We start from the raw sequence: 14,550 nt of genomic DNA, 5'->3' as shown, positions 1-14,550 counted from the left end.
TACAGCAGGCTGTCCTACCTGTTCCACGGCCGTCCTCTGCCCCCATGTCCTTCCCTCTCCTGTGTGCACATTGTTCCAAGACATTCGTGACATTTCATCCTCCTCGATCTTAAAGTCTACGCTCCAAGATCGTTCCTCGTGAGTTACGTGATCCGTAATCCGCCGCCTTGATACAGCTGATTTTCTGTGCAACCATGTACTGAGCCTGTTAGAAAAGTCTTCCACGTGATTCTTCGGTTAGTTCTTCCTGTTATTGAAAGAAGAGGCTGAAGGGTGAGCCCGCGTGTTGTTCGTTTGACCTAGCGAAGAAACTTCGCCAAATGATATTTAGATATTTAGGTGCGTAATTTGAATCATTAAAAAACTCACATTAGCTTTCTTGATGTTAAGAACATGTTCTTCATATATTAAATGAAAATTAAAAACATGTTATAATAGAAATTGTATTATCTAAACAAAGAAATTATTTTGCTTCAATTTTTTGAGGGATACTAACGAATATGTGAAAACATCATTTTTTACATAATTTTTAATATAAATACAGTGATTTTTTTCAGCGTTTGATTAACTTGTATTTCTCTTATGATGAGTCTAAAGTATTTAACTGTTGAACTTATATTATGTGTATAGATCTTGTAATTTAATTCGAATTTTTGCAGTTCAATTTTGCTGACAAAGATAAAAACATTATGATAAATATTTAAAATTATATTTTAAATTATTTCGTAAATAAAATTATATCAGACATCGAACTTGTGCATTTCATATTTATTAATTTCGTTGTCAGGTTTGAGTTTTACAAACATAAAATTAGTAAAGTAGCTACTTTAATATTTTTGAATTTTATCTATTCGCTAATTATCATTTCCATTTTTAAATATTTCACAAAATATTATATGTAACTGGAAGTATACTGTCTTCTAAAAGTAATAAATTGTTTTTAAAGTTGTCAATACTATGCATCCTAAAGCCATATATTTTCATTTGGAATATTTGCCGTTCTATCACCATGTAAATCATTAACTAAATGTCGAACGATCAATTGAGATTGCTCTTTTTCAAGTTAACATCTCGAGCTCCAATTGGCAAGTTCTTTGATGACTGACATGAATTAATCCACCCCATAGTATTCGATAGATTACAATAAATCTAACCTATGTCGGCGCTTGGGAAATGTCTAACAACCGTCTCTCGTATTTAATTTCACTTCTGATTTGCGTAAATTTCATTGGGGACGCAGCTAGGCGCAATAAATTCATTATGGCACTGGCATGTCGTAAAAGCAACTAAAGTAACATCGATAATGATGATGATCATACGTTCTTCACCTCCCATTTCTCTTTTTTATTCTTTTTTAAAACATCTTCCATTCCGTAATGTTTCTAAATGCGTTTCTTCTGGGTTTTTCAGCTCTAATCTCTGACCTCTCCCCCACACACACCAGGCACGAAATTTCTTCTCGTCTTCCTTACTCATACAATTTTTTCTTCTCAGTTCATCCGTTAGTTTTAATTTTATTCCATTTAGATATCCAGATTTTGTCTTTACTTGTCTTCCTTTCCTTAGCTATTTTTTTTATTTCAGTTTTCTACTAGTTTTTTCATATTTAATCTTCCAGTTTGTATCGTTCTTTGGATTTCTTACTCTACTTGAACAAGATGTCGCAGAAACAACGGCAAACTGTCGTTTTTTGTAAAAACTCGATAGAATCGGCATTCCCAACAAAAACATATGTAACAAAATATAACATATATAATAAATATATATTATAATTATACAACAAAGGTAACTAAATAAGAGAAATAAGTAAAGTAAAATAAGAAATGGTAAAGGATCTGAGAACAGGAAAGGAGGGAATTAAATACTAACTGAAATTATGATTTAAAGACAGGGAAGTGTTGAGTAAAATGCACATAGAAGACAAGTAATAGAACCAGAAATAGGAAGTATCTAAGCTCCAAATAATAAACCATAGAAATATGAACATAAATAGAAAGAGAAAGGGATGCAAAAAGAAATAAAAGAATGAAGAAGAATATAAGCCAGGAAGAAAGGACCAACCAGAAAGAGAAAACCGCGTGACGTAAACAATTGCCCAATAAGTTAACCGGTAAATTGTTTTATCGTCGATTAAACGAGTTCGTCCGAACGCTCTCGCGTTTCACGTTAGTTTTTTTTCTTGTTCTTCGGTACGATTTTTAGGAGTCTCGTTAATTCTGAGCGGTGTACGTCCGGCAAGGACGTTCGCGAAACTCTTACATCATTTCCTTTCTCGTCTCACAGTGATTCGAACGGCGGCATAAATTGGATTTCGCCCGAAATTATAAGCTGCAATGAACGAGCGTCACTTTACGCAATTGTTTTATTTGACGAAAATATGAACGATTCCTCTGACATAATTGGTGTTTTATTTATATTTAAATTAATAGTGACAAAAAAATGACGCGAAACATGGTCGCGAAAAATTGTAAAGATAAAAAGGAATGCGCAAACTGCATAGCAAATCGTATTTACATAATTTTTATGTAAGATTTTATGTAAGAAAGATTCTTGTGTTTCATACGGAGGGAGAGGGATACATATTCTGTTGTGAAGAAAATGTCGCGTTTTGATCGGTGTTGATTCGAAAGAAACGAAAATAATACAGAACAAGCATGATGACACGATTCGAGAGCCGATCTCGCGCAGTCAGGCATTAAACTCACTTAATTACCCCGGGGAAGACTGATTGACGATAACCCAGCGAACTATAATAGCATTCCGCTGTTCGCCACCTTTATGAGGATAAACAAAGGGGACGGCGTGCGCGGTCGCCTTAAAGTTTAAGGCGAAGTAAAAGTTCACCGCGGTGTCGTTAACGAACGAGATCGATGTACGAGCGTAAATTTGCATGGAAAAGAAATGAATGCAACGACCAATTGGTTTCTCTTCGAATTCTAGAAGCTCGTTCTAATTTACAAGCACATTTTTACACAGTATAAAAGTATTTTTATTTACTTCTTCTGCTTGAATGAGTGCTTTTTAGTAACTAAATCTTTCTTTCTAAATTATTTTAATCATATCGTAATATTGTCTGAAATTTTTATCTAGGAGGATTAAAAAGGAGTTGAAAAATTATGGTACATTTTATTTAATAACGTTTAACACCAGAAGCATCCAAGTGGACAAAATTGGCACATACTATTGTTTATTCTACAAGATTTATTTTTTAGGAATATTATAGATACTTATATACATAAAATTAGTTGTGGTTTTCAGAAAATAGTGTATAAATAAATAATACATACATTTTCTCCAAAAACCTGTTTCAGCAACAACTCGAATAGTAAAATAAAAATAGTTAAAAATAATAAAAATACCAACCTTTCATTATGATCTTTGCGACGTAATCAGATTCTATAAATATAGTTCTAAAAGCTCAAATGTAACAAATTGGATAATGCGAAATCAGTTTTAGTTTACAAAAATACTTCCACTAGTTGCTAATTGAAAAACAGAAACTTATACAACATTCTCTCATAATCTGTATACAGAAGAGAATGAACAATTTCATAGATCTACGTCTATTTGCACCCTTCTTTCAGAGCACCTTGTACACAACTAAAAAATATTTGCTTCTAAGCACTTGTATCTTCATGTGTTCCATAAAGGGGCTATCTTACATGCAAGACTGTTCTCGGCGTCCGGTTTATGGTTTACAATCTATTCTGTTTTGCAAAGCATAAATACTATTTGAACGTCAATTAGAACAAGAAACCGTCTTAATCTTCTCGCTTGATCTCCCCACGCGGTTTCATCATTGACCGCCGCCGCAAGAAAAGAAGTTTCTCTCACTGTGAGGGTTCCTCGCCGCCGAAACCGTAACGAGTTCGCCACGGTCGTCGTTTCAGACACTTGTCTTTCTGTTTCTCGCTTACGTTCGAGAATAATCCGCATATTTCGTGGAGCATCTAGACAACATGAAATAACCGGCACACATTCTCCTCGCACTTCTTCCACCCGCGACCCTCGGAACTAGGACATCTTCATCGTCCAACCTTCGTCTCGCGGCTGTCATCTTTCCTCCCCGTATCCCCGGCTGGGAATCGCTTGAAACGCTCCTGACATTTCGGTCTCGCCTCAACCTTAGAGTCCCACCACCCGAGACCGTGGCTTGGTCGCCTGCGTGACACTAGTTATGTAAGCGAACGGTGATCTAAATTTTGGATGGAAAGATCACTTGGGAGAAGATTAGAGGTCAGATGGTAACTGGTGAACGAGTTCCCATGGATGTAAAGTTTCAAGTTTATATTCCAGATTTTTGGCCAACTTTTAGAACAGTTGAAAAGAGAGAGCTTATTGTAAGAATAAGCTTAGAATCTTTAAAGGTCTTCACGACTCTTCTAAGTCTGCATTCCTTCAAGATATGCAGTGTCTACGATTAGTATTCGAATCCTAGTATAATTATAACTTCCAAGCTTTTTAGATCTTGAATCAATATGAAACAAGCAACCAAATCATATTACTATAATACAATAGTAGGCCTCCATCTATTTATTATTCATTAATGTGACATTTATACAGGGTACTTCAGATATAGATTGCCAAACTTTCATATCGTATTCTACTCTTCCTAAGGCTGAGGAATGGTCATATAAATATAGGCTCAGAAACCCTGCCTTTTCAAGACATAAATGCTTTTTATTTGTGAGAGAATATTTTAGAAATGCTTGTAACTTACCTAAAAAAATTGTTAAAATAACGTTCTTATGCCATGTTATATTCTTGGTATAGATGTTTCAGTGACTATTAAAGATGTTTGAAAAGTTTGAGATGTTTTGAAAAATTTCTGAAGCACTCTCTTTATGTAAAAATATCGTTTCATAGACTTATTCATACATATTTATTAAAAATTCATTAAAAAGACATTTAAAATTATTTTCTTCTGTATTCATAATCATATCCGTACATAACATTTACAACACTTGTAACGATAAAAATTTATTATTAATAGATTTCAAAAATATTTTTATAGATAGAGGTATAAATCACATACAAAAGTCAACTTCATTTTTCTAAATAGAATCGTATATTTAATACATCAATTAATGCAACATACATTTTTTACAGAAAACTACTTATAACAAAAAAACCATTAATTTAGAATATTTTAATTTAAAGATTGTAAAGTAATATTTATATATGACTCTACACTTATTTTTTGAAAAGAATACATGGTATTTTTTCAGCAAAAAATATTTTACCCGTTTCTCTTTATTAGCGACATTTTTTAAACATTTTCGAAATAGGGCAAGTAACTCTTCACAAACTTTGGTATAGGATACGTTATGAAAGATCACTGCTATCAACATCGCATATAAAGGAAACTGCTAATCGGGTAGTATGGTTCAATTCGTTTCATTCCTATCCCTATCATTTTGTAGGAAAAAAATACTAGGTACGTGTTAGCAGGAAAAGCATATGTACTGTAAATAGGCCACTATACAAATTTCACTTTGCTATTTTCAGATTAAAATATTTCCAAATCTAATAGCTTTATCATAATGACTTAGTGCCTTTTGTAGAAAACGACAAGCTGTATCGATTTATATATTAAAAAATATAAGATTCGGCTTAAAAAAATAAAGTTGACTTTCATATCTTCGCTACATCTTCATTTATAAGAAACTTATTCGCACCAGATTATGTCCTTCTTTTTCAACAACAAGTGAATTATGGAAGTGACCTTAGTCTGTAGAGTTTGGAAATCAAACATACATGAACATCCGAATATTAATGGGATTTATTACAAATAAGTCTTCAGTTAGATCGTTTGGCAAACAGAAATGTCTTTGTTCAGAATGTTCGAGTGCACAAAGTTAATACTTTTTTAAAAACCCCTGGAATTCCTTGGAACAACCATTTTCAAATAAGAGCTCCCAACTGAAATATTTAGACACACATTTAAGGGGGAAGACTCAAGTAGTGGATCGAAAAATCGATTTCTTTGTTAATACATAAAACAATATATCTCCAGAGTATGGTGTAAATTTTTCAAACCGACATTTTAAGTTGTTTCTGAAAGAAGACCCTCGCTTGCGCTATCGGTTTTTCTAAATCGAACACTTTAAACCCGTTTTTCTCAAAATCACATTTTTAAAAATGGTGTGCAGCATAACTCAAAAAATAATTAACCGATTAATCTGATCCAAAATCTACATATACATATCTATAAGTTCCCTATCGTATGAATCTACTTGATTCATAATATTAATTATTCAAACTATATTTATTACATAATTAAAATACAAATTTTATGGAAAGATCATTCCTTTGCTTTTAGAGCCGCGTATTATAATTACTGTTGTATTTTTTTTAAACAAGATTTATGTTCATATGATGTAACGAGAAACTCCGTTTGACTTGTTTTGCTAGATCACACTAAAAAGATGCTAGACTGCACGCTGGTTAACACCGTCGACAGGAAGGTCCATGGAGAATAACCTTTATTACTCCAAAAAAAGACAATAAATTCTAACCAAAAAAAATGTTTATATCTAAAACTATTGGTGAACCTATGAGAAAAGTAAAGACAAGTTTCATTAAGGTTTTATGTTATAAAAAAATTGCCGTATATCACTTTTATCTTAACATTTCAACTGAGCCCCCTCCCTTAAGGAACAGTGATTTTAGTTATATTATTCAAGGAGAAGCTGTCTTGATTTTAGGGACCTCCCAGAAATTGCATCCACTTCATAACCGTCGTTCCAGTAACCGACTGGAACGGTCAGAATAGTCAGAATGAAGGTTTGGTAAGTAGTCTCTCATCCGTAGAGGTATCGGGAGAGGAAGAGGCCAAGTGGAACGTAGAGTTCGCACGAGCAACGCGCAAATTCAATGGAAGGTTATGAATATATCCGATTCTCTGTCGAAGTTGCGTGTCATACAAAGAACCATCTTTTCTTTTCGTCGCGACGCCTTTGTCCGTTGTACGTCCGAGTAGACATTCCCTCGGTTAGGATGAAAGTGAAAACTTCGTTCTGCTAGTGGATGACCTACTGTTCGCCAAGAATCTGGGTGCTCCGTCGTACTACTGCTGTTGTACAGTTGCGGCTTTCGAACTTACAATAGAATAGTCCGTTCCTAAATTGCACGGTGCGTCTTTAGTCAATCAACATTCCCTGAGTACCTTCTATGAAGTGTAGTTGTGGATTCTGGCAGCAGCACAATAAACCCTCCTACTTATAACACAGTTCATTTGTTCCGTGTTGTATCAAAACCGTGTTATAAGAATATTGTAGATATTATAGGCAGACTGTTGCAATTTTTGCACCATGTTATATCGAAACCGTATTTTCTGAGTATTATCGTATTACAATACGGTTGAGTGTATTTCTTGATGGGGCTGTGTAGCAAATTCGATTGAAATTCAACATTTTAGAATTTAACAGAGCAAGCTTTTATGTAGTTTTAAACTAGTGACTTCATTGATTCATTTATATCTTCATATCGATATCCTAAATTTAGAACTTTAATCATATTTGCATTTTTCCTTTTTTTTGTTATAAAGAAATTAAATTAATTGTTCTGTTCCTTACAGCAGAGTAAATAAGATTTTTTAATGCTTGTTATCAATCCATTGACTACTACACATTGGATTTCTAAATTTGAGTTCAAAGTCTAATTTAAATGAATTCCAAACTTTTAATCATCAACCATGCCTTTCCCCTACTTTATAAAAAAAAGTGAAGAAATTTTTATGACACTGATTTCGAATTTTAAAGTATTAGAACTTAAAAAATGCCTACCTTCTTTTTTTTTAAATTGAGTATCTAATACTCTAAACTATTTACACGTAGTAAACAAAAGTAAACAAAACCATTTCTTTTATTGAATTCTTGTAATATAGGCCAAAAGTGAGTCAAGTCTGAAGCAACAGTGATGAACTTAAACAGTGAACTTTAAACGCCTAATGATACCGTTTACCAAGGTGAACGAAAAACAGCCGAGGAGATTGTACAATTAACATTTCACCCGAGCGAAGGCATGCAACATGTAGACGTGAGATGGAAGATGATGAACCGGGAGCATTTACACGGGAGCATGCGAAGAGGAGACTGTCAATCCTGTCGCTTTAGCGGCTAACGTTCAACAAGTCACGGGCAGGCTATTAATGATCGTTTCAATAAAACCTAACAGTAAAATCATGAATTTAAAAAGCTATTTTCAAGTGTTGCGATTATACAGACAATTCTAAAAATATTCATGAAACGTGATAACTGAAAATTACATCTGGCCCAATTTTCAAAATCTTTACAAGTGAACTACTGCAAGTCGTAATCTGTCCACAGAGTTTGAAGAAAGATGCTGTAAATTTTAGTCTGCGCGTGTTAATGTTCTTGCACTTCAAATATTAAAGCACATTCTTTAACGTCTTCAAAAAGAATTTTCATTTCTATCTTGAAACTCGACCAAGGACAATGATAGAATATAGAAGATAAGAGAACTTGCAACGGGTGCATTCTGTCATAAAAATAATTCCCAAGGCGAAAGTGTAATTTTAATCTCCTTTTGAACACTCCGACGCTTTGACAAGCGTCGACACATCGCTGAATCGACGCAGAGAACGTCCGTCCAGGGAGTCCTGTACGGCGGCTGACGTCCGACAGATTTAATACTAGATAATTAATCGCCGCGTTAAATGTTAGATCGAGCATGCTAATTCAACGACGCTGGCCGTTCAGTGAATAGAAGTTGTCCAGAACCGGATTTTTCTAAGGTAAACTCTTTCAGCTTAAGATGAGCCTTGAAAGACATGAAACGGTAGCAGTGATTGTATCGAATCGGTATGCCTCATGAGTATGTAATCTGTGTACTGATCATTTAAATCTTTCTTCACCCATTTATTTCGTATTACTAAATATAAGTAAGATTTAAATGTCACTTATTTATTGCAATAACGATATGATTAAAAAATCATGATTTCTTAAAAAAAAATGAAATGAGTCATTCGACGCAAACACTTTCATTCTATATTAATGATTCAAAAATAGCTAAATTTTAAGTTTTGTCATTGTTGCAACAGATAAACGATAACTATTAAATACGAAAGCACTGATGCGACTATGTTAGCAAAACTGGTACTATTCATGTACCAAATGTTTGATTAATTTATATAACTGATAACAATTATTATTATTTATTGACAAAGAAAGTCTGTAAATAAAAAAGGACTTCGACATATCTTATACTACTTATCGTATCTTTCTGTTTAGTATGTTGAAGTACAACAGTTGAAGTTGAAAGTAAATCTTAAAGTGAAACATAATCATATATTATTGTTGGCAATTACGTTCCGTCCAATTTGATATTTGTATATTACAATGAAAATCTTGACTTGACGTTAATTACGATTAAGTTGATCCTGCTTTCATATTTATTACATTCCTTAAATCGTTTTATCACAGAATTTTCTGATTTTGTATGTTTCTTCTTCTTCATTATATTTTGTATCAATTTTATTTAGAAATGTATTGCTTTTTTAAGAGTCAATATAGCTTCGAGGGTAACTTAATTAAATAATGATTTATAACGTATTTATTTTTAACAAAAAATTAAATGTCTAACAAATAAATGTACTAAACTTCAAGTTCTAACATTCAAATAAAAAATAAAACATAAAATATCTTCAATTGCATGATTCTAATGGTTATCAATAATAGTTAAAAAGAAAAATAACATTAATTGAGTAACAATTTTACTAAAGCTATAAAAAGCAATATTCCATAGCGATTTTAAAATACCTTAAAACTATCGGGGATATTTTTTATTTTTCAAGTATTTGATATACATATATTTACTTTATAGTGACAAGAAGATGTAGTTACTGTTCAACAATGATAAATAACAAATAACAAAAAGAACAAATGAACTACAATAACAAAAAATGACGACAGTTGAAGGCGAAGTAGAATAAACATACATACCTATATGTCTGGTATCTATTTTCTTTGTTCTATTTTCATGCTAAATCCATTCATAAAGCAAGTTCCGCATACAAGGACACACCCCATTCATTTGCAATTATCGTAACAGATTAGTAGAAGTAGCTCTCATCCCCACTTTCAGTTTGAATTCCGGAGACTGCGGGAAGACCGTTGGAAGATAGATGTAGAGTGCACCTTTCCCATCGAGTTCAGAAGGAAAGGAGGGATCCCGCAGATGCCTCGATTCACGGCGGAAAAACGGCGCCAAAAGCGAAAACTTTCTCATGGCGCTGTATCAGTATCGAAAGCAATTAGCTCGACTTTACGATCGCGGGCCTTACGATCTTAAGGTTTGTCACGTTTTTAAGACCTGATTACATAAAATCAACCATCATTCGTTCTCTCTTTCTCCCGCATCTTTACGCGAATCTTATTGCAGCAATGAAAATAAATTCGCCGATTGTTTAATATGCGATTCCAATTTCACGTTTCATAATTCTACGCTCGATTATCACGTTGTATCTTATACGTTACACAAAATCCTCCACTACTTTCTCCCCAGGCGCATCTTTTATCGTTACTTTATTTTGTAACATGACAAATTATGGAAATTCTCTGAGCTTCGCTTGAAAATTCGAAATATGCATAACACCCACGATTCCTGTTCATTCCTTGTTGTAGATATAAAAAAAATTCACCGACTACTGAGAAATGTAAGTGGGCGTAACCACCGTTTGCAGTTGTCCAATAATTCGTGCACCGACATTCCGCGGTTTCGTAATGGACAACGCATCTTACTCGCGTTGGATGTCCTCTCCTTTTAGAGTTTCTAACGCAGTCGTTTCATAATTTTCATTGCACTTCTTCCCACGAGCAGCGATGTATATCTTCCTCCAGATGTTATGTATAAGATAAAAGAAGATAATTTTAACGGATGTTGAAGGAAAATGTTCTTTGGGACATCTTTACTGCTGGTAGCTGTTAAATTGACGTAGCAAAGGAATGCGTATTTGATTGATTATAGTAAAATCTCCTGCTTATGACCCACCTATCCTGACGACCGATATGTCAGCGTGTTCTTTCGTTTTCAGAATTGAACGTAAATGAGTATACATAACATTAAAGATTCGTCACTGATTTTTAGGTAAGGTGACAAGCCACACGGAGCCTATGAAGTATACATACCTACCCCTTTTACCTCCGTGTTATCGCCTTTGCCACCTTACTAACTCCCAACAATAGACTACTGCACAATGATACCTGGAATTTTAATGTCCTATTACTAATTTTGTTGCCATTAGAATATTTCTTTTTAAACACTAGTTTTGCACTACTAAATTTTCATGAAAATATTAACTCTCATTGGACGTTAGTACTTTGTATATGTATGATTTGCCACTAGATTAAAGTTTTATTTAGGAAAGTTCCCAGCTCACGTCAGAGGTGATATACGACCGATAAGGATGCAATTTTTTGTCGCTGTGATAATTTAATGATTTCGGAGTATGATTAATCCTTAGCTACGGACATAACACTTTAGGATACGAAGATTTCGATTACAACTAAGTGGTATTAAATATTTATCACCTTAATATAACGTTAATTGTTATATAAGAACTAGGTATAATTTATATTTCATATCAAGTTGCGTTATGAAGTTTTATATACTTAAATGGGAGCAATAATAAAGATGTATCATGCGAAGTTCATCCGACTCCAGGTCAGTAAATTGAGGGTTAAACAGCGTCATACACTGAATTAATCCGATAGATTTTATTTTTCAAAATTAAAATACACATGCACAGAAGAAAATGATATTACGAGAGTAGTGTAAAAGAATAGAATAAATTATTTATTTCATTTTATTGCATTGTATAATGAAATCGAAACACAGCAATGATTTAATGGTTTTTTATGGTATACAAAAACAGTCTCAGATAGATACATTTTATCAATTATGTTTTTGATGAGAAAACTGAATCTTTAAATTCCCGATAGTATCTTTTATCATTTTTTCCTCTGAACAACCTTTTACTAAAACGAGTTATAACATCGAAAGTACTTTTCATTGAATCGGTTACTCTTCCATAAAAAATTGATCTCTGAAATGCACATTATACTCATTATCGTTTATTTTCATTTAATTAAGAACCTGGCCTTGCATAAAAAAGTTAACCAATCAGGAACTCAATTAAAAATATAGAAACAGAAACGGCGACGATCGTTTTCCTTGTCCGATATTCTTTTACGAAACATCTCACCGATGTTCCACGAAATGACTGCAATCAGATGCTTGAAAGTGGCTAAGTTATTAGCTCAACTTGGTCCGAATGACTTCTGACACGTAACAGGTTGCCCCATAGATAATCGTTGCCCCAGATAAATACGAGAACTTGGTTTACATTTTCGAAGTGATTCGCTGTCGTTGATTCGTTGCCCACTTTCCCAGTTTTCGATTCATCTCGTTCAAATTTCATTACCTACCAGTTTTTTAAGTATAATTACCTACATGATCTTTCAAACCGAGAATTAGTCGTGATAAAAAAGTACTATTCTACTTTTTGATACATGATACAAATCAGATTTGTCACAAGAACCATTTCTTTGTTCACTTCTGTACCCACTTGTTTTGAAATTATAATGAAGGCTTATTTAAAAGTGAGACCTTTATATTAATTTCTTTTACAGAAAATTGTTGTAAACTGCTAAGCATGTTAAAATAATTCTTAATTAATTATTTCCTCATTGATTCACATTTCGAGAGCACATTCAGAGAGTTAACATTCCTGGAAAGCTTATTTCTTAACGAAAGTAGAATGTTGATTAATTGTTACTATAAGACTCAAATGTTTTAAAATTAAAGTTAACACAATCACTGTTTACCGTTTTTTCTGTGACAATCTTATTTATAACTGTAAGAAAAGCATTTTCAGAACAGAAGCGATTATTTTGTCTTAACTAAAGATTAATGAATACAAACTGTATACATTTAGAATTTGCTACGATCAAAATTAAATTTTTGTAATTTGTAGTAAATAAATAATAATTGTATAATAATAGGCAAATGATCCTAATAAAACATTATATTATTATAAAATTATGTGAAAAAGTATTAGTATCGGTGACAAAATCTTATTTCGTAAGGTAAGCCCATAATATACTGATAATATACTAATTGTAGGAATACCGACTAACATCTAATTTCCACAGCTGCACTATACTTATGTCGTAGTAAAACTACTGTAATAACAATAAATGAATTAACTGTTAGTAAACTACCACTAATTAAAGATAAAATATTTTCTCAACACATTTTTTTATACTTTGTTATTTTAAAGACATTGTTACAATTAACTTCCATCCAGACAGCCCACATCCAATTATTCTATTTATAAGTTTGTTTCCAAATATCAAGAATATACAAAGAAAATTATCTTATGCGAAGATTCATATTTTACCACAATTAAATTGTAAGTTCAATAATTCATCATCTTTAATAAATAACCTTTTTCGCAGAAGTTATTTGTATAGGTTCAGATTTTCTTTATATACCTACCATATACATTGCGAATAGTAATTTCTCTCAAGAGTTTATCAATAATGTCTCGATAGACCGATTAGATAGGATTGGCAAGCATTCTCCAATCAGTACTTACCTGTTTGCTGACAACAGACATTCGAAAATGGCAAACTTTAATGAAAGCGTGAACGTGTTGTTGCTACCACGTGAATGGTAGGTGTGTTTGAAAGTGAAGGGGTAACATTTTGAACATTTACTGAAGTAAAATTCAGATGTATGAAACATAAATTAAAGTATTAATTTTAACATACATATTGAATTATTGCGGTAAAAATTTATTATTATAAAATCGCTAAAATTATAGATGACAGAGAAATGTGGTTTAAACAAGAATTATTTATTTTCAATGAATTGATAAGAAATGTAACAACCCATAAGCTATTTTATTTTAACAAACGGAGAGGTGCAAAAATTTCCTTGTTTCCTTAGAAAGTCTGTCTATGTAATGTAGAACTCCATTTATTCTATGAAGTCCTATGCTCTGATATTCGTAATAATAAGTTTATTCCAAAAACAATTTTTAATGTAATAAGATCACCTCTTATACTTATCTTCTCGTCATATTCTATACGGTAGAATTAAATTGTACGTTTAACAGTTAATCGTGTTACATATCCCGACTTACAGACTTTGTTAAGTAACAATTATGTTTACTGACTAACATTTTCAATTCTAACATTTTCAATTCTAACATTTTCTATTCTAATTTAGAAAGAATGCGAAATCGATTAAGTAACTTTAAAAAATTCAGGCTATTATATTAAATTCAAATAAGCAGATTTACAACAATAATAACTCAGATTATTATCTGATCTATTGTCGAATAATATTTCAAATTTAAAAATAGACAAGTTCACACATACGATTAAAACAAACAAAATTTAATCAAGTAATCATAATTCATTTGCAATCAATTGGCAGGTTTTTGTTTCTACAATTTCGTTATTATATTAGTAGGTTCCTATGTGTTAAAACACGCAGATGACTACATAAATATTCAGTCAT

Source organism: Calliopsis andreniformis, chromosome 12, assembly GCF_051401765.1.
Source record: "Calliopsis andreniformis isolate RMS-2024a chromosome 12, iyCalAndr_principal, whole genome shotgun sequence".
In the NCBI taxonomy this organism is placed as follows: Eukaryota; Metazoa; Arthropoda; class Insecta; order Hymenoptera; family Andrenidae; genus Calliopsis; species Calliopsis andreniformis.
Note: the sequence above shows the minus strand (reverse complement) of the source record.